This window comes from Drosophila subpulchrella, unplaced genomic scaffold (assembly GCF_014743375.2).
Source record: "Drosophila subpulchrella strain 33 F10 #4 breed RU33 unplaced genomic scaffold, RU_Dsub_v1.1 Primary Assembly Seq64, whole genome shotgun sequence".
Taxonomy (NCBI): domain Eukaryota; kingdom Metazoa; phylum Arthropoda; class Insecta; order Diptera; family Drosophilidae; genus Drosophila; species Drosophila subpulchrella.
Genome location: NW_023665700.1, coordinates 623,237 through 650,664, shown reverse-complemented (window position 1 = coordinate 650,664; position 27,428 = coordinate 623,237). Strand labels below are relative to the sequence as shown.

The window sequence follows — 27,428 nt, the reverse complement described above, 5'->3', positions numbered from 1 at the left end:
ATCAATATACAAAAAGGTAACTACAGTTCATGGGTAATCAATTATTAGGTATTACCATATTATAAATGTATTTGAAACAAGACAATTATTTTATGAAATCGAAGGATTAGAATCTGATCTGCTAATATAATTTAATTTATTAAGAAAAATTGGAGCTATAATAAATATAGAAAAGGGAGTCTTGGAATATAAAGGGAAAACAGAAAAGTTAAAATATTATGATAATGAGGAAACAAATGAAATAAGTTTAATTGAAGAAAATAATATTCTTCTGTTAAAAAAATTTATTATAAAAAAATATTTTGATGAAAAAATAGCGAAAACACAGATTCATTATTTGTGGAAAATAGTGGAAAAAGTTTGGGAATTCAAAATCCTGAGAGTGTCGACGAAGTAAATACCGTCAATAAAAATACAAATATCTTGGGAATTCAAAATCCTGAGAGTGCCGACGAAGTAAATACCGTCAATAAAAATACAAATATCTTGGGAATTCAAAATCCTGAGAGTGCCGACGAAGTAAATACCGTCAATAAAAATACAAATATCTTGGGAATTCAAAATCCTGAGAGTGCCGACGAGTAATTACCGTCAAAAATCGAATAAATAAAAATCGTTTGAAACGTAAAAATTTCAAGCCCGCCGTCGTTGAGTTATCCGACAAACAACAGATAAAAATTCACTATATTGAAAACAGAGCATTCAAAGATAAATATGCAAGGGGGAAATAAATCTTATTCACGACAGGCCAATATACGGGAAACAATATCCGTACGCTTTATCTGTCACCGACTTCGTGAACAGCGAAATCAGTAGAATGTTAGCAGAGGAAATTATAAGGCCTAGTCGAAGCCCTTATAATTCACCAGTTCTGGTAGTACCAAAGAAAGGAGAAAATCAAGACGGAAGCCGTAAATTAAGACTCGTCATTGACTATAAAAAATTAATTGAAAGTACCATACCTGACAGGTACCCAATGCAAAACCCATCAGTAATTCTATCTAATTTGGGAAAAGCAAGATATTTTTCAACAATAGATTTAGAATCAGGTATTCATCAGATATTAATGAAATAATCTGATGTAGAAAAAACATAATTTTCAATAGATAATGGAAAATACGAATTTTTAAGAATGCGATTCGGACTAACAAATGCACCAAACATTTTTCAGAGAGCAAAGGACGACATCCTAAGAGAACAAATAGGGAAAACATGTCATGTCTACATGGACGACATTATAATATTCTCAAACTCGATTGAACAACATTATAAAGACTTAAGCAAAATTATAAATATATTATTAAAGGCAAACATGAAAATCTCTTTAGAAAAATCAAAGTTTTTTTAACGCGAAACCAGTTTTCTAGGATACATCGTATCTTATAACGTCATCAAGACAGACCCAGAAAAAATTGACACCGTTATTAAATATCCGCTTCCAAAAAATATTCGGGAACTAAGAAGTTTCTTAGGCCTTACGGGCTATTATAGAAAATTTGTTAAAATTACGCCTCTATAGCCAAACCTCTAACAAAATATCTTGGAGGTCATAATGGCAAAATTTCAAAAAGAATGTCAACAAAAATGTTAATTCAGCTGGATGACCCAGCTATTAAAGCTTTAAACGAGCTGAAAGAAAATCTCATTGCTCAAGTAGAATTAGTTCAACCGGATTATAATAAAAAATTTACCCTGACCACCGACGCTTCGGACGTCGCAATTGGTGCAGTATTATCTCAAGAAGGTAAACCAATTACTTTTATTTCAAAGACCTTGACTAAAACGGAACAAGTTTATGCAACTAATAAGAAGGAACTTTTAGCCATAGTATGGGCTCTTAAAAATCTAAGAAACTACTTATACGGAGTGATTGGAATTGAAATTCAAACCGATCATCAACCATTATCTTTCGCAATCTCTGATAAAAATCCTAATATCGAAATGAAACGCTGGTACTCCTTCATAGAAAGTTGCACTGCAAAAGTCATTTATAAGCCAGGTACAACTAATATAGTTGCAGATGCCTTATCAAGAATTCAGATCAACAACTTAACTGACAGTAACGAATCGGTCTCAGATCAAAACACTCAGCATTCAGCAGCGAGTAGTTTTAAGAATGTTATACAAGAAACCCGTAAACCCTTAAGCCAGTTTAAGCAACAATTGCTATTAGCAACGGAGAGGTATACAATACATGAGTCGATTCATATATTCGAAAATACCAGACATATAATAGAATTTGACATTCCCGAAAATTTGATATCAATCTTAAGAGAATATATTCCTCCTAATTTAACGGTAGGTATTCATTGTACTTTAGAGGACTTTTATAGAATTCAAAAACCACTTAAAGATAATTTTGTGAATAAATTTTTATGTACAAAAATATTTGTCCAAGATGTACAAACTTCTGAGGACAGAGCACTTATAATCGAAGAAACATTGCAGAGCACACAGGGGACTTGACGAAAATTATAAACAAATCAGTAGATTGTATTATTGGCCAAACTTACTTAAAAAATTAAAAGAATATATAAAAAATTGTAAAATTTGCAATGAAAACAAATATAACAGACACCCAATTAAAATACCAATTCCAAGCCCCAATCCCGAATAAAGAAGACGAAAATTTACACATCGACATATATTACGCGCAAAGTCTTACTTTCATAACTTGTATTGACGCTTACTTAAAATTTTTAGTAGTAAAAGAAATCCAAAATAAATTAAATATCGAAAACAAAGTAATAAAACTTCTTCAACAATTTCTACAAGCCAAAGTAATAATGACCGATAATGAACCAAGCTTTACCTCGGCCCAATTTAAATCTTTTGCACAAAGGTGCGATTTAACTTTACATTACGCAGACCCGAAGCACAGTACCTCACACGGACAAGTTGAAAGGGCACATTCTACATTAACAGAATTAGCTCGATGCATTAAAGAAGAATTTAATTTAACCAACTATTCCGAAATAGTAATAAGAGCCGCTCAAGAATATAATCAGAGCATTCATTCTACAACGAACCAAAAACACTTTGACTAACTATATAATAAAATAGAGCACGATAACATTCCTCAAATTTTAAAAAATACACAAGAGAAAATGTTAGAAACACATAATGAAAACAGAAAAGAAAAAGTATATCATGTAGGACAGGTAGTTTATGAAAAGAAACACGGGGAAAGAAATAAACTTAAAACTAGATATAAAAAACAAGGGAGAACGCTATAGTCGAGTACCTCGACTATCAGATACCCGTTACTCAGCTTAAGCGACCAAAGGGAAATGGAGATATGCAAGCAGCAAAGCGAGATTTAAATGCGCCACCTACCGGCGGAAGACAGATTTAAGCGTTGTGTGCGTTAGGGTAGGCGTGACAAATTCATTGTTCAATAGAATAAGTTAGCCGCGCACTTTGCTCTCTCTGAGCGCCGGCAGTGCTTTTCTCTTTGCCGCTAAGTTCGGCCGGCAACTATTTACATACACACACATACACGCGTAAAAACATTTCGCACTGTCTGGCTCTGACGTCATAGCTTTTTTTCTTGGGAGGTTTGTGGGCGTTAGAGTGGGCGTAGAAAAATTTTTTTTGGGTCAATCGATAGGTATGGACAAGACTAATACATTTCAGTTAAAATTTTCTATCTAACATCAAAACTGTAGGAGCCACAGTTTTGGGCGGTTTGTGGGCGTTAGAGTGGGCGTGGCACTCTACTGAAACAAACTTGCGCTGCGTAAGAAGCTCAGGAATCTGCTCGCCAAATCTCAATAGCCTAGCTCTCATAGTTTCCGAGATCTCAGCGTTCATCCGGACAGACGGACAGACGGACAGACGGACAGACGGACATGGCTAGATCGACTCGGCTAGTGATCCTGATCAAGAATATATATACTTTATGGGGTCGGAAACGCTTCCTTCTGCCTGTTACATACTTTCCGACGAATCTAGTATACCCTTTTACTCTACGAGTAACGGGTATAATAAGTAGTTAAAGAAAATTAACCTTACAAAATAATAACAACAATAGAAATAGAATTATTCACAAAGATAATATAAAATTCTATAAATGTATATGTTACTTTTTTTTCCTTTTCCAGAAAATGTTTTATCAGGTGCTCATACTACACCTTATTTTGTTAACAAAATCAGAAATAATTGACTATTTAAGTCACGAGTATCTTTTATTCAAGGACAATAAATACGTATTGACGTACGATTCATACGCAGAATTATGACATCAACAATGATGACATCATAAATATTAAAATATGAACAAAAACCAGTAATTAAAGCTGACTTAATGGACTTTTCTGTTTTTAAAATTGCACTGCATAAAGAACTTGTAATAATTTATATAAAATACCCAATAATAAAAAACAGATGCGAATATGTCACGCTAGAGCGATTTCCCAAATCGATGGGAAACTAGTATTAAGCAATCAAGTCGCAAAATGCGCAAATATGTTTTATGAAATGTCTAACTTTAAGAACGAACTTTTTAATAATTATTGCAATTTAAATAATGAAAAAACTTGTTTTATCCGCTTATTAAATGGCGAGAAATCCAATTGTAAAAAAATAAGAGAGAAAAATAAGAAAATAGACATCATACAAGATGGTGCCATTCATATAAATGGTAACAATATTGTGAACAACTCTCATTTAAACGGTTCATTTTTGATAACATTTAATGGTACAACCGAAATTAATAATATTTCATATACCAATTTGGAAAACAAAATTCTTAACTACTTAACTACGAACCACTTCAAAAATTATGAAATATCCGATTACATATTATCAAAAACCTCAGAACTATCTTTAGATATTATAAACATTTTAAATCCTTTTATTAATATTAATAATACTAAAATATCACTTACATTTATATTATTAATTTTTTTCATTATATATTTGATTTTTTTACTTATTATAAAATACAAAAATGCCATATTATTTGTAACCAAAAAACAACGGCCAGAACCAGAAAAACCTATTAACCAAGAAAATTTTTTAACAGAATTAAGAGATCAATTAAATTAATTTCATATTGAATCGGGACGATCCATTTTAGAAGGGGGAGAGTTATCCAACCCGTGAAACAGTTCCACTTATGGAATTTATAAACAAATTTTTGAATTCAATCTCAGCTATGTTACCCTTGCCTTCAGCGACATTGCCTTTGCCTTTGTTTAAGATTCTGCCTTTGCCTCTGCCATTTACTTCGAGGGCCGCGCTTGACCGTCCTGCTAAGATAAATAAACCAATCGAAAAGTAAACACAAGCTTCCGTTCGAAGCCCAAACTTTTCCGTTCGAAGCCTACAGTATTGCGTTCTAAGTTCAGAACATATTGCGTTCCGATTTTCAATCAAATTGCATCGGTCAGCATAATTTCATTTCACAACGAGATGCGACAGTTTCAGCATAAGCTTTTATTTTAAACAAAAACTAAAGTTCTGGAAGCTTAAGAAAAGGAAAGCTTCTGGCCGAGGTTCATTTTTTTAAATCATCCACTAACGGTGAATTTAATTTACATACGTATATCGATATTTTTTCCAGTGCACAGAGCTCACAATAAATGTTCCTTCCAAACAAACAAAATTAAAGTCCGTAAGTCTTTACATAAGTCCGACCATCCGATATAATAAATATTTATTGACTCTGCCTATCCGACAGTGTGACCGTATATACTTACAACCTTGATTGGTTCCTAAATTCCAATTGGATTCTAGCCCGTTTCCTTACTTCTGAATTAAATTTTAAATTATTTTTACGTCATGGCAACATCAGTCAAATCCGCTTAACCCCATTTATGGCTACAGCTGACTGTCTGATCCACTTTGAGGCCACTGTGAACGCTCCAGGCGCTCCTCCCCCAACGTTATCCGCCTGTAAAATCCGTCGCGATCACTTTAATTCCTTGTGGCAAACGGTAAAGGCAGTATACGACATATGCTCCGACTGCATTATAGCTGCAGGCGAGGGCGCCGCAGACACGAAATCCATACTAAAATCCAAGTATTACCAAACGTACTCCACCTATGAAATGTTTGCCCCGCATCTCATGGAACAAATCCAAAGAGGCTCCTGCCAAGTACCTCAAGCTCCAGTAACTCCGTCCCAAAATTACACGTCATATGGCTTTCGGCTCCCTCCTATCGACACAGAGGTTTTCTCTGGCGATTATCTTCGCTGGCCGACTTTGCGGGACCTTTTCACGGCAATATACATAGACAATGAGAGTCTAATGCCCGTTGAAAAATTATTCCACTTAAATTCAAAAACAAGTGGCGAAGCTCATTCCATAGTTTCGAGATCCCCACTCACCAATGATGGCTTTCGCTCTGCCTGAAAAAAACCTAACTGAGCGTTTCGAAAGTAAGCGAATTCAGGTGAACAGTCACCTGAAAACACTTTTCAATGTGCAATCCATAGCACAGGAGTCGGGAGCAGCCTTAAAGGAACTTCAACGCACTTTTAAAGGCGGCTTAACTTTCTTAAAATTTTCCGGTGTTAATATTAAGAATTGGGACTCTATCCTGGTTTATATGTGCTCGACAAAACTACCAAAGCTCACCCTCTCATTATGGGAGCAATCCATCCAAAATAAACCCGAAATTCCTACGTGGCTTGAGGTTGATTCCTATTTGACGGAGCGCCATCGAACTCTTGAGGCCGTCGATAGCTTCTGATCTGACAATTTCCTCCACGTCCAGTCCAAAGACACAAATCGAGTGGCAGAATTTGAAAAATTAATTCATTCAACACAAGGTTAGTTACGATACCCAAGGCTGCGATCTGTGTTCGAAGAAAAACCACCCTGTGCGTATATGTCCACGCTTCCTACAGATGACGGTAGACGATCGCCTGGCCTATATTCAAAGGAAGCAGTTGTGCTCCAATTGCTTTGCAAGTAGCCATCAATTCCGAGATTGCACAAGCGCTCATAACTGTCTCACTTGCCAAGATCGGCATCACACATTGCTGCATCGAAACAGCGGTCCTACTACTCTACCGATTAAGTATAAAGGACGTTAAGTATAAAGGACGTTCAATTTCAGGAGGCAGTGTCGAGCGGCAGTTTTATGCAGATGTCTACATCTCGCACGCTCGCACTGCCGTCCGCTCTCCCTCTCCATCTCTCCCATAAGTCTCCGCTCCGCTCTGGAGCGCTTAAGTTAAGTTAGGCTTAATAAGTTCTTATGTCCAAGTGTACCAATAAACACCTATGCACGTCGCGCAATAAACCACAAAGTACCCCCGTATTTTTTTGAGTACCCTTCGTTCTTGGGACTTCATCTATTTCAGCGATCAAGCCACCCCGCCCCAACACTGTTCGTTTTTTAAATTTGCTGCCTTGCCATTTTTCTTTTATAAATGTTGCCAAATTGGCTTTAAAATATGTCATTCATAATATAAATATATACCCGCCAGTAACATCATTAACATTTTTTTAAGATTCAGACTCCTTTACCAAGTCCCCCAATTTATTCCTCTTCTGTTTTGTCCACTGAGACGTCAAGGTCTTTATATCTTGCTGTCTCACTCTTTGGCACAGGGAAATACAAATAACAAAATAAACACAAGCACTATTAGAAGGGTATGTCTTTGATAAATTTTACTATACTGGTAATGGTTGCTTTTTATTTAAATACATAAATTTAATGGAAAATTTAAAAGGGCTTTTGATTGAACAAAGATAATGTGCGAATAAATCTAATCCAGGTGGAAAACTAATGAAAACATGAGAAAACGCTATAGTCGATGGCCTCGACTATTAGATACCCGTCATTCAGCTAAAGGGAGTGCGAGAGGGATGAAGATATGCTTCCGGCGAATCAGCTTTTTTTTTAATATCACACCTATAGCGCCACCTTGCGCCACCTAGCGCAACCTAGCGTCACCAAGCCTATAGCACCAACTAACGGCGCCTCTTGCAGCTTTGCCTCGTATTGGTAAACACACCTGGCCTACGACATGTGGTGAACAATCTCATTGAATTTGCAAAATCTTGATTATTATTTGGCTATAACTTTTAAGTAAATCGTCCGATTACAATAGTTTTTGGCATGACGATTGATATTGATAATAACACAATCTCATTAAATTTTTTCTAAAATATTTAAAATGTGGGCGCTAAATTACAAACTATTTATTTTAGTTTTCAAATTGAATTTGCGTTCCTACGATTAAGCAAATTTAAATGTGTAAGCAAATAGATTCACGCCTTTTCCTCACATGTGTCTTCTACAATATTAATAAAACATTTACTTTTCATTTACGAAAATCATAACCTTTAACGCGTCTTTTTCACCACTAAAAAGGAGCTTCACTATACAGCTGTCATAGGAATGATCGGATAATTAATGTCAAAATAATACACAGTCCATTATATTTCGTTTTCGGTAAACATACACGGTAGTAAATTGAATTGGTTTGATTGACTGGTGTTTACGTCAAAAGAGCGTTTAGTTTCAGGATGCAGTGTCGAGCGGCAGTTTTATGCAGATGTCTACCTCTCTCTACATATCAACCATGCCATGGCATCTTCATCTGCTTTGTCGGAAGAAAGTGATGGCAATGTAACTGATGGTAGTTTTTAAATAATAAATAAACGTATATAATTAAGTATTACCTTCTTTGTTCTTCCTCATTTGGGTATATAAGTGTTTAGAGAAGGTCCATTTATGAAACGGTTATTTTCAAAAATTAATACAATTATTTGCGAAATGTTTGAAACGACTTATTATGCAAGTCGGGGATTTTTATACCTTAACATTTATCGAAAAAATCGATTTCCCACCCCCAACTTTGTCAACATTCTAAGCTCGGTCAATATTAGTAATAAATGGACAATTTTGAAATGTTTTTGGTTGGACATCTGAGATCCGAATTTGACACAACGCATTTACCATCTAAGAGATCCTCTATAGGACTAGATTTTCCGGAAAAAATTTGTTACAAATCGCCAAATATGTAACAGAAATGCTATTTACCATTTGGAGTCAAAGGGGTCTTCCAGTCCGGCCTCACCATCATATTATTAAATCCATATCGCGCCTTCACAAAGATTATTTTAGCCTAAAAAATGTTAATATAAAAGGAGAGCCTTCTTTGTCCTTCCTCATTTGGGTATATAAGTGTTTACAGAAGGTCCATTTATGAAACGGTTTTTTCAAAAACAAATAAAACTATTTGCGAAATGTTTTAAATGACTTATTATGCAACTCGAGAATTTATACCTTATTGTCACTATTTTTAAAAATTAAATCCAATTCCATCTTGTACGACCATGAAAATTTTGGTTTTAGCAACTGGAAGAGTTTTTCAATTTGTAAAGCTTTTAAAGTAGTTCGGAAAGGTGACAAACGAATTATAGAATTATATAAAACCAAGTCAAGGCCACCCATATGAAAATGATATATTGGATCAAGGGCAACAGTGCGTATGAGTTATAAACTTTGAAACCAATTCGCAGACCCTAAAACGCGTTTTTTTCAAAAAATTTCTTTTGGTATACATTTAATACCTCAAGCGCATCGTATAGGCGGGTGAGAGTAGCACCGTAAAAATTTCCATACAAATGTGGACCGCCCTAGTGTACATACATACGTATATCGATTTTTTCGCCAGTGCAGTGGGTCAAGTGCTCACAATAAATGTTCCTTTCAAACAAACAAAATTAAAATCCGAAATTCTTTACATAAGTCCGACTATTCGATATAATAAATATTTATTGACTCTGCCTATCCGACAGTGTGACCGTATATATTTACAATCTTAATTGGTTCCTTAGTTCCAATTGGATTCTAGCCCGTTTCCTTACTTCTGAATTAAATTTTAAATTATTTTTACGTCATGTCAAACCCGGTTTAACCCGATTTATGGCCACAGCTGTCTGATTCACTGTGAACGCTCCAGGTGCTCCTACCCCAACGTTATCCGCCTGTAAAATCCGACGCGATCACTTCAATTCCTAGTTGCAAGCGGTAAAGGCAGCATACGACATATGCTCCGACTGTATTATAGCTGCAGGCGAGGGCGCCGCAGACACGAAATCCATACTAAAATCCAAGTATTACCAAACGTACTCCACTTATGAAATGTTTGCCGCGCAGGTCATGGAAGAAATCCAAAAAGGATCCTCCCAAATATCTCAAGCAATATTTTGATGGTTACTTTCTGTTTAGTCTTGTTTTTGGATAGTAACTCTGTGTATAGTACCTGGTTTTGGATGGTTACTATCTGTATAGTATCTGTAAAGTACTTGGTTTTATGTGGTAACTAACTGTTAACAAGTGTTATGAACTGTTATAGTCTCTTATTAAGAATTATCAAAGCACACAAGTTAATGTTTCTCAGATGTGTTAGCCAAACAGACTTGCCGTGAACTGTCATTACCTGACCGTCATCAAAGTCACATGTCCAAGACCCAAGGCGCAGGACGACTGATAAGATCATACATCTCAAGACCATTGATAAGGGATGAAGTTACAACCGTGCAACAACTCGCAAGTAGCCGACGTACCTCATTGAATAAAATTCTGTTCCTTCATTTGTACCTGTAGTTTTAACTACAGTCAGAAACAAATGTGGTAGGATCATTAAATATTTTTTTATTTATTTTATTATTGTAAACATATTTCATTAAATTCATAATTAAATTTATATTATAAATAGTGACATATCCATAGCACCATGTACATGTACAATGTACATGTCCACACACCCACACATACATGCACACATTATACAGTAACCCTCGAGACACCCTCCAAGAAATAAGAACCCATATTTAATTGTCAACAAGCCAATGGAAAATTACCGAACTATAAGCAAGCCAGAGGAAAATTTCCATGAAACATAAAACCACATTTTATAGACTAAACAATTAGAACGAGCCGCTGTTCAGACTATCGGCACGTTCCCACAATTCAGGATGCTCAGATTTCGGGACCCAAGTCTGGAGTCCAAAGTCCAAATTCAGAGAGTCACTCAATAACAATAAATTCCACTCACAAATAGCTCTAAAGCTCAAAACCGAGGTATGATCGTAAATGCAGTAGGAGTTATAGAGCGAGTTCAGTTTGAGATTTGTCAACAGCAAGTCGGTGTTCTTCCAACAAAAAAAAAATAGTGTAACCAGTGTAAGAGTAAATTAAATAAAGTTTTTTTTTATAATACACTTATGGTGCAGACATTTAATTATATATTTGTATATAATTAATTTTCAGTACTTGGTTTTGGATGGTTACTATCTGTGTAGTATCTGTAAAGTACTTGGTTTTATATGGTAACTAACTGTTAACAAGTGTTATGAACTGTTATAGTCTCTTATTAAGAATTATCAAAGCACACAAGTTAATGTTTCTCAGGTGTGTTAGCCAAACAGACTTGCCGTGAACTGTCATTACCTGACCGTCATCAAAGTCACATGTCCAAGACCCAAGGCGCAGGACGACTGATACGACCATACATCTCAAGACCATTAATAAGGGATGAAGTTACGACCGTGCAACAACTCGCAAGTAGCAGACGTACCTCAATAAAATACTTTTCCTTCATTTGTACCTGTAGTTTTAATTACAGTCAGAAACAAATTTTGTAGGATCATTTAATACTTTTTTATTTATTTTATTATTGTAAACATATTTCATTTAATTCATAACTAAATATGTATTATATATATTTGTATATAATTAATTTTCTGACTCCACCCTCTGTAAGAAATATATCGGTTATTAACCTTCATTCCAAACGCAGATTTTCACTTAATTCCCATAGATAGATGTAAAATAATTCTCACAATTTAATGTTGCTCAGATGTTGTATTATTTTTAAAGCATTCATTTGTTCTAACCCATATTAACATTATAACATATCTCGAAGGCATCATTACCTAACACAGGAGCGTCTTTTAATTTAATTTCAGATTCAAGTTTATGATAGAGGTGTTGGGACCTGGTAATATCTGTTTTTTGTTCCCAACTATTTTTCTAGTTTTCTAGTTCTATTCTTTTTGCACACTATTTGTATGAGTTTGTATGAGGCATCATTGTCTAAGATTTTGAATAAGTTTAATAAACTCTTTAATTACAATACTAATCTGGTTTTCGTGATTCATGATGGCGGTTGAGCTGCTTGGACTTTGATTTCTAGCTGTTACACCAGTTTACAAAAAAAATTTATGAAATACGCCTTCAAGGAAACCTTTGTTTTCCGGTAAGGTACATCTCCCTGATTAAGAAAAGGGAAATTAAAAATTTTTTCTATGGTACAAATTTTAAAGTGTAAAAAACGTTTTTCGCACTTTTTTATTTTCTAACTTGAGTTCTGATAAACCGAATTCGGTCATCGGTCATTTTACAGGTAATAGAATGCTCTTTAACTTTCTTATACACATCATTGAGTTCCATTCGTTAGTTTAAAAGCTACAATTCGTCAAAGTTGGAAAAAATGCAAAAACGCTGGCATAAATGGCTTCTCTAAAAATACACGCCTAAAAACCGAAATTAGTTTTATCTTGTTTTCCTGAAGGCTTAACCTTAACGGAGAATATACGCCATTGATCACGACAATCCGTTGGTAAATCGATTTTTTACAGATTTTTAAAGGTATATACCCAAGTTCAGTATTCGGGTGCAGAGTCCGTTAAACATTATTTTAAATTTTCAGTGTTGGGGAACGTAAGAATGTGGTGCAAGTTGTAATGCATAACGTCAGTTTCCTTGCTATTAGTGCTGGGCAAGCTAAAAAGTATGCGATTGCAGTTACGAGGAAATCATTTTCTCATGTTTTCTTTGCTACCGCGCAGTGTAGCATGCTCACATGTCGAATGCACACTGTACTCAGTGGTATGCATTAATATAAGTACAAACACATTGTAGCACTTGATCACAATACCTACATACAAATCTACGACCCAAGCAGATCCCCAAGAGCACGGTAATATGACCAGTGACTGGGACTGAGTGCACTAGGACTGGACATTGCAGAGTCAGCATAATTGCCATGTGCGGCCGCTCTGTCACCAAGTGAACATGGTACCTCTCTCTTCCGCGGCGACCCATCGTCAGCATTACACATTTATACATAAGCGTCTCTGATGGCGTCTCTGCCGGCATAGCTGAGCAATCGTTACCCATATGCACCAATGCAATAGAATTAAAGATTATTCAAGTCAAAAGCCTTAGCAGCTATGGCTGTCATCCCTTCATGTAGCCTAATTTTTATAAGTAAGCCTACAGTGTACAAATAAATACAAAAATAAAGAAGATCAAATAAAGCAAGTTAAAAGCGAGCGATCAAGTCGCTGCTGCTCTACAACAAAACGGAAAGTCTTTTCAATGAACAACAACTAAAGTGGATACAAAATTATATCTACCAAATGGCGATGGATATGATAAAATATAAACTTTAATAAAAAAAGTGGATAGGTTTATTCCCATAACAAAAGTAGTAAAGTAAATACCTTTAAATTTACTAAATGGCGACCGTGACAAATATCTTCGAAAAAATGCAATAAAAATAGATGAACACAAATTAAATTTAAAAAAAGAGAAGACTTGTGTGAGTGGCAATCCGCCCCTCGCACCTCCGTGGGAAATTAAAACACCCCGTGCAGCCAGCACAGAAGTAAAAGAAGACATGTGTGAGTGGCAGTCCGCCCCTTGCACCTCCGTGGGAAATTAAAATACCCTGTGCAGCCAGCACAGAAGAAAAATGAAGACATGTCTGAGTGGCAGTCTGGCCCTTGCACCTCCGTGGGAAATTAAAATACCCTGTGCAGCCAGCGCAGAAGAAAAATGAAGACATGTGTGAGTGGCAGTCCACCCCTTGCACCTCCGTGGGAAATTAAAATACCCTATGCAGCCAGCACAGAAGGAAAAGGAGACTTGTGTGAGTGGCAGTCCGCCCCTTGCACTATGGGGAATTTGCCTACTTTTTGTGGCATTAATTAATAACTTAAAAACGAAGCAACATTTAAAGTTTTGTTTTTTTTAATTAAGTGTATAAAATTAAAAGGAAGTAAATTAAAAAAGGTGGTCGTGGTCCCGCCTTTCTTTTAAGAAAAAACTATTTTTTTTTTCTTGTCAATCAAATAAAAAAATTGTGTTCATAATTTTTTTTTATACCATTGCAGAGGGTATTTTGATTTCAATCAGAAGTTTGCAACGCAGTGAAGGAGACGTTTCCGACCCCATAAAGTATATATATTCTTGATCAGCATCACTAGACAAGTCGATCTAGCCATGTCCGTCTGTCCGTCCGTTTCTACGCAAACTAGTCTCTCAGTTTTAAAGCTATCGGGCTGAAACCTTCCCAAAAGTCTTATATCTTTTGCAGGTAGTATATAAGTCGGAACCAGCCGGATCGGACAACTATATCTTATAGCTCCCATAGGAATAATCGGAAAAAAAAAATGTTAAAAAATTATATCTTTGGTGTTTTTTAACACATTACCTCCTTTCCTTGGAAATAACATTTTTTAATTAGTTTTGAGTTTCGAATTGAATTTTATCAAAATCGGAAGACTATATCATATAGCTGCCAAAGGAACGATCGTAAAATTGGAAATAAAATTTTTAATTAGTTCTGAATTTTTTATACCCTTGCAGAGGGTATATTGATTTCAGTCAGAAGTTTGCAACGCAGTGAAGGAGACGTTTCCGACCCCATAAAGTATATATATTCTTGATCAGCATGACTAGACGAGTCGATCTAGCCATGTCCGTCTGTCCGTCTGTCCGTCTGTCCGTCCGTTTCTACGCAAACTTATCTCTCAGTTTTAAAGCTATCGGGCTGAAACTTTCCGAAAAGTCTTATATCTTTTGCAGGTAGTATATAAGTCGGAACCAGCCGGATCGGACAACTATAACTTATAGCTCCCATAGGAATAATCGGACAAATAAATGAAAAAAAATTATATCTCTGGTGTTTTTTAGCATATAACCTCCTAATCTTGGAAATAACAATTTTTAAAAAATTTTTTAAATTTTGAATTAAATTTTATCGAAATCGGACGACTATATCATATAGCTGCCATAGGAACGATCGGAAAATTTGTTAAAAAATAATATGAAAAAAATTGTAGCTTCGGTCGTTTTCAACATATAACCTCTAACGCTTGGAAATAACATTTTTTATTTAGTTCTGAATTTCGAATTAAATTTTATCAAAATCGGACGACTATGTCATATAGCTGCCATAGGAACGATCGGAAAATTGGTAGGAAAATAATATGAAACAAATTATAGCTTCGGTGTTTTTTGACATATTATCTTATACTATTGGGAATATCATTTTTTGTGTTTTTAAATTTAATAATTATAGCTGCAAGGGTATATAAGCTTCGGCTTGCCGAAGCTAACTTCCTTTCTTGTTTGAATTTAATTTTATCAAAATCGGACGACTATATCACATAGCTGCCATAGGGACGATCGGAAAATTGGTGGGAAAATAATATGAAAGAAATTATAGCTTCGGTGTTTATTTATACCCTTGAAGAGGGTATAATGATTTCAGTCAGAAGTTTGCAACGCAGTGAAGGAGACGTTTCCGACCCCATAAAGTATATATATTCTTTATCAGCATCACTAGACGAGTCGATCTAGCCATGTCCGTCTGTCCGTCTGTCCGTCCGTTTCTACGCAAACTAGTCTCTCAGTTTTAAAGCTATCGGGCTGAAACTTTCCCAAAAGTCTTATATCTTTTGCAGGTAGTATATAAGTCGGAACCAGCCGCATCGGACAACTATATCTTATAGCTCCCATAGGAATAGTCGGAAAAAAAAATGTTAAAAAATTATATCTATGGTGTTTTTTAACATATTACCTCCTTTCCTTGGAAATAACATTTTTTAATTAGTTTTGAATTTCGAATTAAATTTTATTAAAATCGGTAGACTATATCATATAGCTGCCATAGGAACGATCGTAAAATCGGTGGGAAAATAATATGAAACAAATTATAACTTCGGTGTTTTTTAACATATAACCTCCTACGCTTGGAAATAACATTTTTTAATTAGTTCTGAATTTCGGATTTAGGTTAGGTTAGGTTAGGTAGGAGCGGTTGGAGATTAGATACTAATCCCCTCACTTAGGCCACATTGGGCCCCTTGTGATACCTAAATAGATCCGTTTCTCTAGCTCATGGGTTATCTGCTTTCGCGAAGTATTCTGTTCTTCTTAAGAAACATAAGAGTTTTTGGATGCTTACGCCCTTAATGGCCGCAAGGTTCGGAAGTGTGTAGCTACCTAGGGTTTGAAAGCGCTTTAGGTTATGCGCTGGGCAGAAGCATAGGAGGTATTCGATGCTCTCCTCTTCGTCTATCTGTTTGCAGCTGCGGCAGAAGTCGTGGTTACTGAGTCCCAGCCTGAGCGCATGAGTCCCTATAAGACAGTGGCCCGTGAGGGCATTTAGGAGAGTGGAGATGTCCTCCCTGCTACATTGTAGGAGAGTTTTTGTTCTTTTCGTGTTATAGTTTGGCCATGTGAGTCTAGAATTGTGGCATGTTGAGATTGATTTCCAACGGATGTTGGAAAGTGTGTACAGTCTCTGCCTGAGATGGAGCTTGCAGGTAGCCATGGGCATACCCACCGTGTCCTTATCACGAAGGATGTCGGCGGTTGTCCTTTGTCTTGCTAGCTCGTCTCAATATTGCAGTGTCCAGGCACTCGTTAATCGTGTCCATCTCGTTAAGTGATTTGCGGCATTCAGAGATGTTTTTGAGTTCGTTGTGTAGGAGTCGAGGGCCCTGAGGGCTGCTTGACTATCCGAGAAGATGAAGATATCTATGTCATGATGTACTGACGTGTCCAGGTGGGTCATGGTCCGAGAAGATGAAGATATCTATGTCATGATGTACTGACGTGTCCAGGTGGACTTCCGCTTGTAAAACACTACAGTGGTCTGGTAGGCGGAATGAGACTTTTATGTCTAGTTCGGGGAAAAGACTCCCCCACCTTTTTGGGAGTTAAGCTTGGAGCCGTCTGTGTTTATGTTGACGGCGTTTTCGAATTGGTGTGGGAGGTTGTCCCAGTCTGTACGGGTGGGTATGAAGATCTTGTATCTTCTTTCGAAGTTGACTATGGGTGGAACGTAGTCTGTACTACGTGGTAAGGGTGTATGTTTTGATAGGATATTGGAGTGACCCGTAGAGCCTGTTGTCCATGCCGCTGCTTCGCGGAGCCTCAGCGCTGTTGCAGATGCCCAGCTTTTGGCAAGTAGGTCCAGGGGTCGGAGGTCGAGAATTGTGTTTAGTGCTTCAGTGACGATGGTGCGAAGCGCCCCACTGATGCAGAGCTCTGCGCTTCTTTGGATCTTGTGAAGGATCCGGAGGTTGCAATTCTTTTCTAGGGAAGGCCGCCAAACTATGTTTCCGTAGAGGAGAATGGGCCTGACTATTGCAGTGTATAGCCAGTGAACTATCATGGGGGAGAAACCCCACTTCCTCCCTATGGCTTTTTTACAAGCGAAGAGGGCTATGGCCGCTTCGCGTGTGCGATTTAGGATGTTATCTGTCTAGAGGAGCTTTTTGGCAAGGATGACACATACGTACTTTGCTTGGTTGCTAAAGGTTAGGCGCGTTTGGTGTAGTTTTGGGGGAATTAGAATTGGTACCTTATACTTCCTTGTAAAGAGAACTAGTTCGGTCTTTTCTGGGTTAACTCCCAGTCCACAGACAGCCGTCCACCGGGAGAGGGTGGATAAGGCTGTCTCCATTACATTGCAATGGGTTTGCGGGAATTTGCCCTGCAGTAAGATAACCACGTCGTCCGCGTAGGCTACCACTTTAGTGCCCGACTCTTCTAGAAGTGATATCAGTTTGTTGACCACTAAAACCCATAGAAGAGGTGAGAGTACGCCCCCTTGTGAGGTTCCTCTGCTGACATTCCTGGTCGAGTGGGCCGATCCCATAGTGGAGTTCACTACTCTGCTGGTTAGCATGGTGTGTATGAGTCCCACTATGGGCCGCTCAATGCCCAGTTCAGTCAGAGCACCAGTAATCGCCGTTGGGGTGACGTTGTTAAAGGCGCCTTCTTTGTCTAGAATCGCTGCAAGAGAGTATTCCTTATTGCGGAAACCTCTCTCTATACTGTACACTAGAGAGTGGAGGGCGGTATGTGTTGATCTACCCTTACGGTACGCATGCTGTGCGTCAGAGAGTAGGCTTTGGTCGATGGTTAGCCTGATAAAGGTGTCAATTAGCCTTCCCAGGGTCTTTAACAAGAAGGAAGAGAGACTAATCGGGCGGAAGTCCTTTGGGTTGGTGTGGGAGGGTTTGCCGGCTTTCGGTATAAAAATTACCTTAACGTCCAGCCACCTTGTTGGAATATGGTTTAGAGCAAGGCAGCCGTGGAAGATGGCTGTCAGCCAGCGAAGGGAAATATCTAGTGTCCGTTGCAGCTGGGCCGGGAAGAACCCATCTGGGCCGGGTGATTTGAAGGGCTTCAAAGAGTTAACAGCCCACTGAATGCGGCCAGGGTTTGAAATGTTGTCAATACTCTGGTCGTCTAAGTTCTCCTCTATGTAGACGTCCTCCACTACATGGAAGTTTTTAGGGAAGTGGGTGTCTAACAGTCCAGCTGTCAGCATTGGTTTTTAGACAGCCAATGGTTGCTGGAGATTTTGCTAAAATTCTTCTAAGTCTGGATGCCTCCGCAGTAGATTCTATGCTACTGCAGAAATTAGCCCAAGATCTTCGTTTTGATATTCTAATTTCCTTTTTGTATAGGCTTAGTTTTGTATGGTATAAATTCCAGGAAGATTCGCTATTGTTGTATTTAGCTCTATTAAAGTAAGTTCTACACTCTCTTTTAAGGTTCGCCAGGGTTGCGTTCCACCATGGGGGTTTGTGCTTTGCTTTGACTGTTCTGCTTGGGCAAGCCCTTTTTAAGGCCTCACCGCAGATATCAGTAAAAGTGTTAACTAGGTTATATAATTCTTGACCGTTGCGTATCTGTGTCGGTGGAGAGTGTAGGTTCCTTTTGAGAAGATTTTTGTTATATCGCAGTTGGTTTATCTTAGATTAGTAATGTTCTCGGCGGGAGGACAGTCTAGAGTTATTGTAAATTCTATGTATCGGTGGTCTGAGAATGAGTGCTCGATCCCCACCTTCCACGCTTCTAGCTGGTTAAGTAGGGGATCAGATATTAGTGTAATGTCTAGTACTTCCCTCCTATTTCTAGTGATGAAAGTTGGGTCATTACCTTTGTTGCAGATGAAAAGATTTGATTGAAGGAGATAGTCGTAGAGTTACTCACCCCTTTCGTTTGTGTTTGTACTTCCCCATTGTGTGTGGTGTGAGTTAGCGTCCCCACCCAGGATGAGTTCCTTAGATGAGCGTGTATATATGAGTTGTTGAGTAGTGGTGTTTGGTAGTGGCCCTTCGTAGTCGTGAGCCAGATAGAATGATGCTATGGTGTGATGAGTGTGTTCGTTTAGCTCCAGTCTGACCGTGGTGAGGTCGCCTTCGCTAAACTGTGGAATAAGAAATGTGTTAAAGTGTGTCTTTGTAAGAATGCTGGTTCTGGTTTTACCATAATCCTTGGTGTAAAATAGCTTGTATAGGGGGATTGATAAGCCACAGATGTTATTACCAACAATCCATGGCTCTTGAATGAGGACTACGTCTATGTTGCCTGTTGCCAGGCGGGTGAGGAGGGCAGCGGATGCTGCCTTGCTGTGGTGCAGGTTAATCTGCAGAAAGTGCACCATCTTTGGGACCTAGGTCGGGCTGGGTACCCTCCGCTTCCTCCGCTATGTCTTGAAGAACAGTGCGCCCTGGTCGGGTTATGTCCTGAGTGCACAGCTGCTTCAGGCTCTCAGCCTGAGGGTGGCCTCCGGTGAGGGTGGCCTCCTCATGTTGCAATTCGTCGTCGCTCGGGGGTTCGTACGACGCACAGGCAGCCAGGTTGTTTGCCGCTTGCTTATCTGTGTTATAGATGCGTAGCTGCACCTTATCGAACCCGTAGTGCACCCGGTTTTGTTGGGCTGCGAGGGGTTCCAAGCAGGCCTGGTTCAAGAGGATAACCACGTTCATGGTGACGCGCTCGGTTTTCTCCACATTGACCACCTTCCAACCGTCTGTTGGAAGCTTCGGGTTGAACCTGGTCAGCAGGCTGAGTATAGCCTCTGGTTCCGATGGTTCCGACGGCAGCCACACCCTCGCTCTCGGTCGAGACGGGATGGCAGCCGGGGTAGACCTCGCCGACCTTGTTAATGACAGCCTTGTAAAGTGCTGCCGATCTCTCGTCTTCACAGGCGATCAACTTAACGTTGCCCTGGTACCACCCTGCATCTGTGCAATCGGGTGGCGGACCTGGGTTCTTGTCCAGCACTTTTAAGGCCACTGACGCAAGGGCCCGTCTAACCAGACCCCATTGGTTCTTTCGGATCATTCCGCCCTCATCGCTCTGGTCGATGACTCCAATGACCTTCCGATCCTTTACTACTTCAGCAAAGGATCTCGACCATGTGCCGCGGTTGGTTACTCTGGCCTTCTTGCTCGCTGGTTGAGCTGTCTCAATCGACCTCTCTCGCTTGTTGCTGTTTCCGGTGGTCATAGCGATGTCAAAGTCTGGGATTACCGCCTTTGTCCAGGCTATGTCCTCTTGGATTTTTAAGTAATCCAATTTTGTCGTTTGATCCTCACGTATCGGGTTGGTGGCCAGCCGTTTGAGGATCCGAAAAGCTTTCTTTCTTTCAAGAGGTCCTGCCTGGTTAGGTGGTATCCTCTTGAACTCCTTTGCCCTGGTACTCACCACGAGACCGGCTTTGGCGATCACCTCAGGTTGGAGTAGCTGGTTAGCCACACCTACGCTGGTGGGAGGCTTGGGCTTGTCGTTGTGGTGAGCTGGGCTTAGCCGGCTGCGTTGTTCGCTGGCCTTGGCAGGGGTGGACGTCACATTATTATTTGTTAATTTCTACATAATCATTTCCACGAGCTGCGGAGAAGGGACAGGTCCACCGGGCAGAGATCCGCTGTACCCGGGTTTGGCTGACTTTGAACTTATTAGGTAGAGGTTTTTAAAGCTAAATTTTAGGGAAAGTGCGCAAAAGTGCACTTTTATACTAACCCAGCTCAATGAGAACTAAATACTCTACAAGATAAAAAAGGTTTCAGAGGTGGAAACAGCTGGAATCCCTTTATAGCTCTATTTAAAAATACAAACTAACTTAAAGATTTTGTTTTTTTTAGGTTAGAACTAGAACACGAGTATACAGGCACCACAATCAATAAATACAATATCAAGGTCACAAACACAAGTTTCCAGTCCCTCTGATTGGATGGTATTTCAAAAACCTCAGTGCTATGTTTAGTTTTACACTTTTTGACAATTTAAACTATTAAGAATAATAGGCGATTTTCCAGCGCTGCCACCTCGTTGAAATAAAAACAGGCTTTCACAGCTGACAACCTAATAGTGGTGCGCACTGTTAAACTTTACTGTTAGTAACATTAGATATTGATGTTATCCTGATGCATTCTGATAAACAAAACCAATTTTTAACGACTTTAAAAAAATGGGTTTTGGCCAAAAAAAGTGGTCAGATTCCCTATAGTGCAGTGTTGGCGCCAACCATTTGGTTTTGAAATCGAGTACCGCAAGGGGACTCGAAACGTCGTACCCGATGCTTTATCACGTTCGTTTCGAGAAGAAATCATGGCCGTAGAAAACCTTCCAGAGATTAACTTGCATTCAGAAGCTTTTCAATCGACTGAGTATTTGTAATGGGCGAAAATTAAATATAAGTTCGGCAGCAATCAGCATGCGACAGTTAGCAATATTGGAACAGGCTTCCAATATCGGAACGCAACTCTTCGACCTGCGTACTAGACTTGCCAACTTGCTAAAAGGCTAACAGCACGCGACTGCGGGAATACTTTTCACTTTCCAACGATCAGTGAACAGAACAGACGTTCTAGATTTTTCTGCAGCGAAAACCAATCGTGCACGTGGTTCTGCTACGAATACGCGTTTAACAGCGTATTTAATTCCAGTTATGCATCCGTCCGCCTACGGTAAATTGATTTGCATTGTAAACGTCCGCCTACGGTAAAAGTGCTTATACGTTTATGTATTTCGCTCAGACATTGCAATCCATACGGATCTGCAAGAAAAGGGAAAACAACAGTTCTTGAGAGTTTTCTGGTCTCTGTGAGTATTTTCATAACGCGCACCCCGCGCCCCTTACAGGAAAGTTTGCTGATTTAGTTTTTGTTCCACATTAGCGTCAAAACAGACATTCGATTTATTGGGAAGACCGAGTGGTGACTCTAGGCGTAAAGCAGCGAACATGGGAGAGCTGTAAAACATAAACGTAGAGAGAAGCGATCGGGAAATTACATGGCCAGCGTCCCGGAGTATAGAACCCACTAGAAGCCACAGTGAGGTTAGATTCGACATGTGCAGCCTACCCGAGTCAGGTTAAACTGGATGTGTGCAGAAGTGAGGTTAAGGTCGACCCATGGACATCTAAAGGCAGCAACGCGCACATGCTAGGAGACGCAGCGGCATTATTTGGCTTTTGCATCGACATTCTTTTGTGTGATTTTGTTAGATTTGTTAGATAGCGCTCACACGAGTAAATCAATTGTAATTGTAAAAAGGAATTCGTATTCAATTTAATGTAATATTAAACCTTTGTTTTACAACCAAACGCAGTCCTACGATGGCTGATCAATTTGTAGAATAATGTATTTAGTTTAGCCAGTATAACACATAAGAACCATGAAGTAAACAACTAGATTTCGAACGATAATGAAGTTAGTCTAACCTAGAAAGTCGCGCACAAATTAATGCAATAATTTAAACTCCCTACAGCATCGTGGAAAGGCCTTTCAACACTGCAAAAAGGAATGGGTGAGTGAAACCAAGTCTTAAATATTGATATTCCCATATTGTGCGTATATATTTTGTAACAGAACTTTCCATACTCAGTCAGCCTAGACTCGTAGTAAAGGCTATGCTTATAAAGTAAATTTAATTTAAAACCAGTCCTCCATCCGATTGTGAGTTTGACACGAAAACTAGATTTATAGTCGTATGTTTACAACAAGGTTCGGTAGTATTGTATCCTGTTACGGAAATCAGATTGACTGATTACACTTTCTCAGAAATGAATTCTGCAAAGTACGTTAGTGCGTAATAAACTTTTGTAATGAACATGGAAGTATATGAGTATTGTTACATGATTTCGTAAACTTGGATTCCTCAGCGGGAAGCATGGCTTAAGATAATTCGGTGGCAATAAGGGGTTGCACACAACTCGGCTATGGCAACCATGGTAGGGAAAGTAAAGAGCCAGCCTCTCAACAAAATCAGAGAGTGCTTTTAAAGAATGTATACATACACTACACCCTAGTAACACATTTAACAGTTGAACAATAGTTAGAATCAAAGGTAAACGTTTATGATAGAGGGACTCTGTAATTATATTAGTGTGATGGACGTCCAAAAATTTATTGCCAAGAACTCACCCCGTCCCGACTGACTACTAGCCCTAAGACGGGTCCCGCCGGCTTTCAAATTTTGGATAGAGCGGAAGTGCAAAGTGGGTCAAGTACAGCGAATTCTAATGGGATTCGCGATCAAGAATAGAAGCTGCCCGTTCCCTACACTACTACCTCTTCGGAAAATACCCGCTAGAACGTGGGTGTTGACCCACGCCCACCATTACAAATATTGGCGCTCCACAACGTGGGGCATGTCACTAGCAAGTGTGGCTCGTCACCAGTAAAATTTTGGCAGTTACTAATATAATTATTGGCAAGCTGAAATTAAACGATTGGCACCCCAAGGCCTGATGCTGATAAACTTATGAGAGTTGTTAGTGATCAGATTTTTTTTAGAAACCCTTGAAGAACAGTGGATAGCTTTTGTATATACAGCACCGAGTGCGTTTGTATAAAGGTTGTATGTTAGGACATTCGATTTATTTTGGCTCACGACCGGAATATCGACCGCAAACATCAGTTTACTAGTGTAATCAGCTTGCTTAAAACATAAATATGCATCAGCATGCGATAACACCGCAAATGTACAATAAGAATAGCAGAAATTATATCTTTTTACAAACAATAGAGTAAATACAACTAAGTTCATCGAATTTTCTTTCGGTTTGGACTCGTGAATGAGGTAGGCAATAATTACAAGACTTGATTTGGAATACATGACTGAAGTGAGTTGCTGTTACTTCACATGTCCGCTTGTTTTCTGTAATCCTTTGTACGAATCAACAAGCGTAGCCAAACTCGATCATGAACTAAGGTTTCAATGAAGTTTAGAAGAAGAGAAAATGATAGTTGGTGTAATTAAATTTCGTAGGTGTAGTGTCGACCAAGGAATTGCCCTAACTAAAATTCTATCATATCAGAAAAACTTTAGGGAAAAGTTATTAAAGAAGCAATAACCCAATTTTTTTTTATGTAAGTCTACAATTCTTTAGTAATACCGTATCAAAACTCAGAGCTTACTACTGAACAAAAAATGTATTGGTGAAGAACTTTATTAGAATACAGTAAGATGCCTGTGAGACATTCTCCAGAGAATGATGCGGACGGTGACGCCCGTGACAACGACAACCAGTGTTGTTTATGTAACACGGTGATGAATTCGGAAACTCCCTGTATTACAACAAGATGGAAGCATACTTGCCATCAAAATTGTTTAACCACCTGGCTAACAGATAAACAGGAATGTCCAACATGTCATACTCTATGTCAACCACAGGAGTTACAATTCGCGAAACGAGGTCAAACGTTAGAAAGAGAATTACTGGCAGCTGAAAGTCCGGAAGGTATTTTCGTAAATAGACCCCTAACTAGGAGATTTATGCCACAGCACCCAGAAATAGGTACTTACGCTACAAATCAATTAGAACCAGCAGGTCCATCTAACGCTAGAACAAATAGACGACCGAGAAGAGGACGTCCAGCTAGATCTTCGATACCAGCAGGAATAGACTATGAACGCATAAATCATACGATTAGTGAATCGGTGTCTCAAATGTTAAGTGACGTACATTTAAGCCACAATAGTAACGTACCACCAGCAATCACAGCAGCTGATAGACCGGAAAGTAGGAGTACTTTAAGCTCTAGAAGTTCATATGTTAGTTCTCGTAGAGGTACACGTAATATTTCGTCGTTTAGTACTGAGAAGGTGACGACTATTATACAAGCTGGCATATCAAGTTTTACTGATCGAATCAAGGATTATGTGTAGATGAATTTATTTATCGAATCCGCTCATTAGCGAAGGAAAGCCTACAAGAAGATTTATGTTTTGTGTGTAAGAATTTACCAGTTCTCCTTAAAGGAAACGCGTTAGATTGGCGATTTCATAAAAGGGCAGGTAGAATCACATAGAAGTCTTTTTGTATGGAATTGAAACGGGAACATAAAGATCAACGTTCAAGACGGATCTTAAGGAAGAAATTCGGAGCAGACGGCAAAAACCAAAGGAATCGTTTGAAGCTTTCTACGAGTCAATTATGATGATGGTAGATAGACTTCCAGTTCCTTTCTCGGATGATGAGTTGCTTGAAATACTAAAACGCAACGTTCTGCGAAAAGTTAAAAAAGACTTGTTGTATGTCAGCGTTCATTCCACAGCTTCTTTGCGTCCGCTTTGTGCGAAACGAGAAAGATTTCTTGCAGAAGAAGTATCTCCAACGATGTCGAAATACCAAAACAAAATGAAGGGACATATCGCGTCAGTAGAGGAAGAGGAATTCGTGGAAGAAAATGTTTCTGAATCTATAGCAGCACTGAAAGTAATGAACTGCTATAACTGTAACGGCGAAGGACACGTTTGGATAAACTGTGTTCAGCCAAGAACCGCCTTCTGCTACGGTACCAAATGTTTATAGGCCCAACTGTAGTCGATGTTTTCCAAATAACTCGGAAAACCGGAAGAGGGTTGTGTCCAACAATACCAGGATACAGCCGCAGACCGTAAGCCGTTAGAAATCCCGCCAACTGATGTGCTCACCACAGTCGAGTCATCTAAAATTGTTAAAGAAGAAACAACTAAGTTTAAAAAAAAAGGACATCATTTTATAACATACCATTTACGTCTACAAAGATATAATAAAATAAGAAATAGCATATTTCAGGATATACAAGGAATCAATTAGATTTAATGTACGTAGTAAAAGAAGCACTATAATGATAAGAAAATTTTTCAAGAACATAAAAGAAATTATTAGTAGCTTCAGTAGTAGCAAATCACTCGGACATTCGAATTTATGCAAATGTACAGTTTCTTGGATATCAAGAACAAGGCTTATTAGATACCGGGGCTAGTATAAGCTGTATCGGGTCTAACCTAGCTAAAGAAAACTTTTCACAGTGGAAACACTTTAAAAGAATTTCAAGTCGTGTAAATACAGCTGATGGTAAATCGCATGAACTAGTAGGATGGATATTCGTTGATATTCTATATAAATCTGAGACGCGACCAATAAAGCTGTACATTATCCCAGCCATTTCGCAAAGATTGATCCTAGGTATTGATTTTTGGAAGACGTTTAATCTAGCACCAAATGTTATTCAATCCATTAGTAGGCTTGAAAGTTCACTGAACGAGTCCGAAAGTACAGACTATCCTTTAACGAATGTACAAAAGCAGCAGTTAGAGGCTATTAAAATGCTATTTCCAAGTTTTGCTGACAAAGGACTAGGGCAAACTAAACTTATCGAACATGACATTGAGGTTGACGATGCTAAGCCCATTAAGCAACGTTTCTACCCTCTTTCACCTGCAGTAGAGAAAATTCTCTATAAGGAGGTTGATAGGATGCTTTCTTTAGGTGTGATCGAGCCATCGACAAGTGCATGGAGTTTCCCCATGAGACTTGTGCTTAAACCAAACAAAGTTCGACTGTGTCTCGATGTCCGTAAATTAAACAACGCCGTTGGCAAGCATCGAAGGCATTCTTTCTCGACTTTCTAAAGCACAATGATTTCCAAAATTTATCTGAAAGATGCTTACTGGCAAATCGGATTAACGGAATGTGCAAAAGCATTGACGGCTTTTACTATACCGGGAAGGCCATTATATCAATTTGTAGTAATGCCCTTTGGGTTATGTAATGCGCCGCAACCCATGAGTAGATTAATGGATGCTATAATCCCCGATGATCTACGATATTGTGTTTTCGGATATCTAGACGATCTCTGCTTCGTTTCAGATAGTTTCGAAAATCATGTGGAAGTATTAGTGCGAATCGCAAATCAATTCAAGCTAGCAAATTTGACCCTTAATGTAACCAAGAGCAAGTTAACTACTTGGGTTATATTATTGGATACGGAGGCATCGCTACTGACCCACAAAAGATCGAATCTATTCGCAATTGGCCAGCACCAAAGAATATTCGTCAGGTCAGAGGATTTTTAGGTCTCGCAGGT

At 38.7% G+C, this 27,428-nt stretch overlaps 1 long non-coding RNA gene across 1 annotated transcript; it reads right to left on the bottom strand.

Annotated features, from left to right (window-relative positions):
- Window positions 1–7,629: 7,629 nt before the first annotated feature.
- On the bottom strand, window positions 7,630–9,299 carry LOC119562585. The gene is made up of 3 exons (XR_005221894.1): window positions 9,004–9,299; window positions 8,643–8,942; window positions 7,630–8,560 (listed from the first exon to the last, which is right to left on the bottom strand). It is a non-coding gene; the product is annotated as an uncharacterized LOC119562585 (long non-coding RNA).
- Between the last annotated feature and the right edge of the window lie 18,129 nt (window positions 9,300–27,428).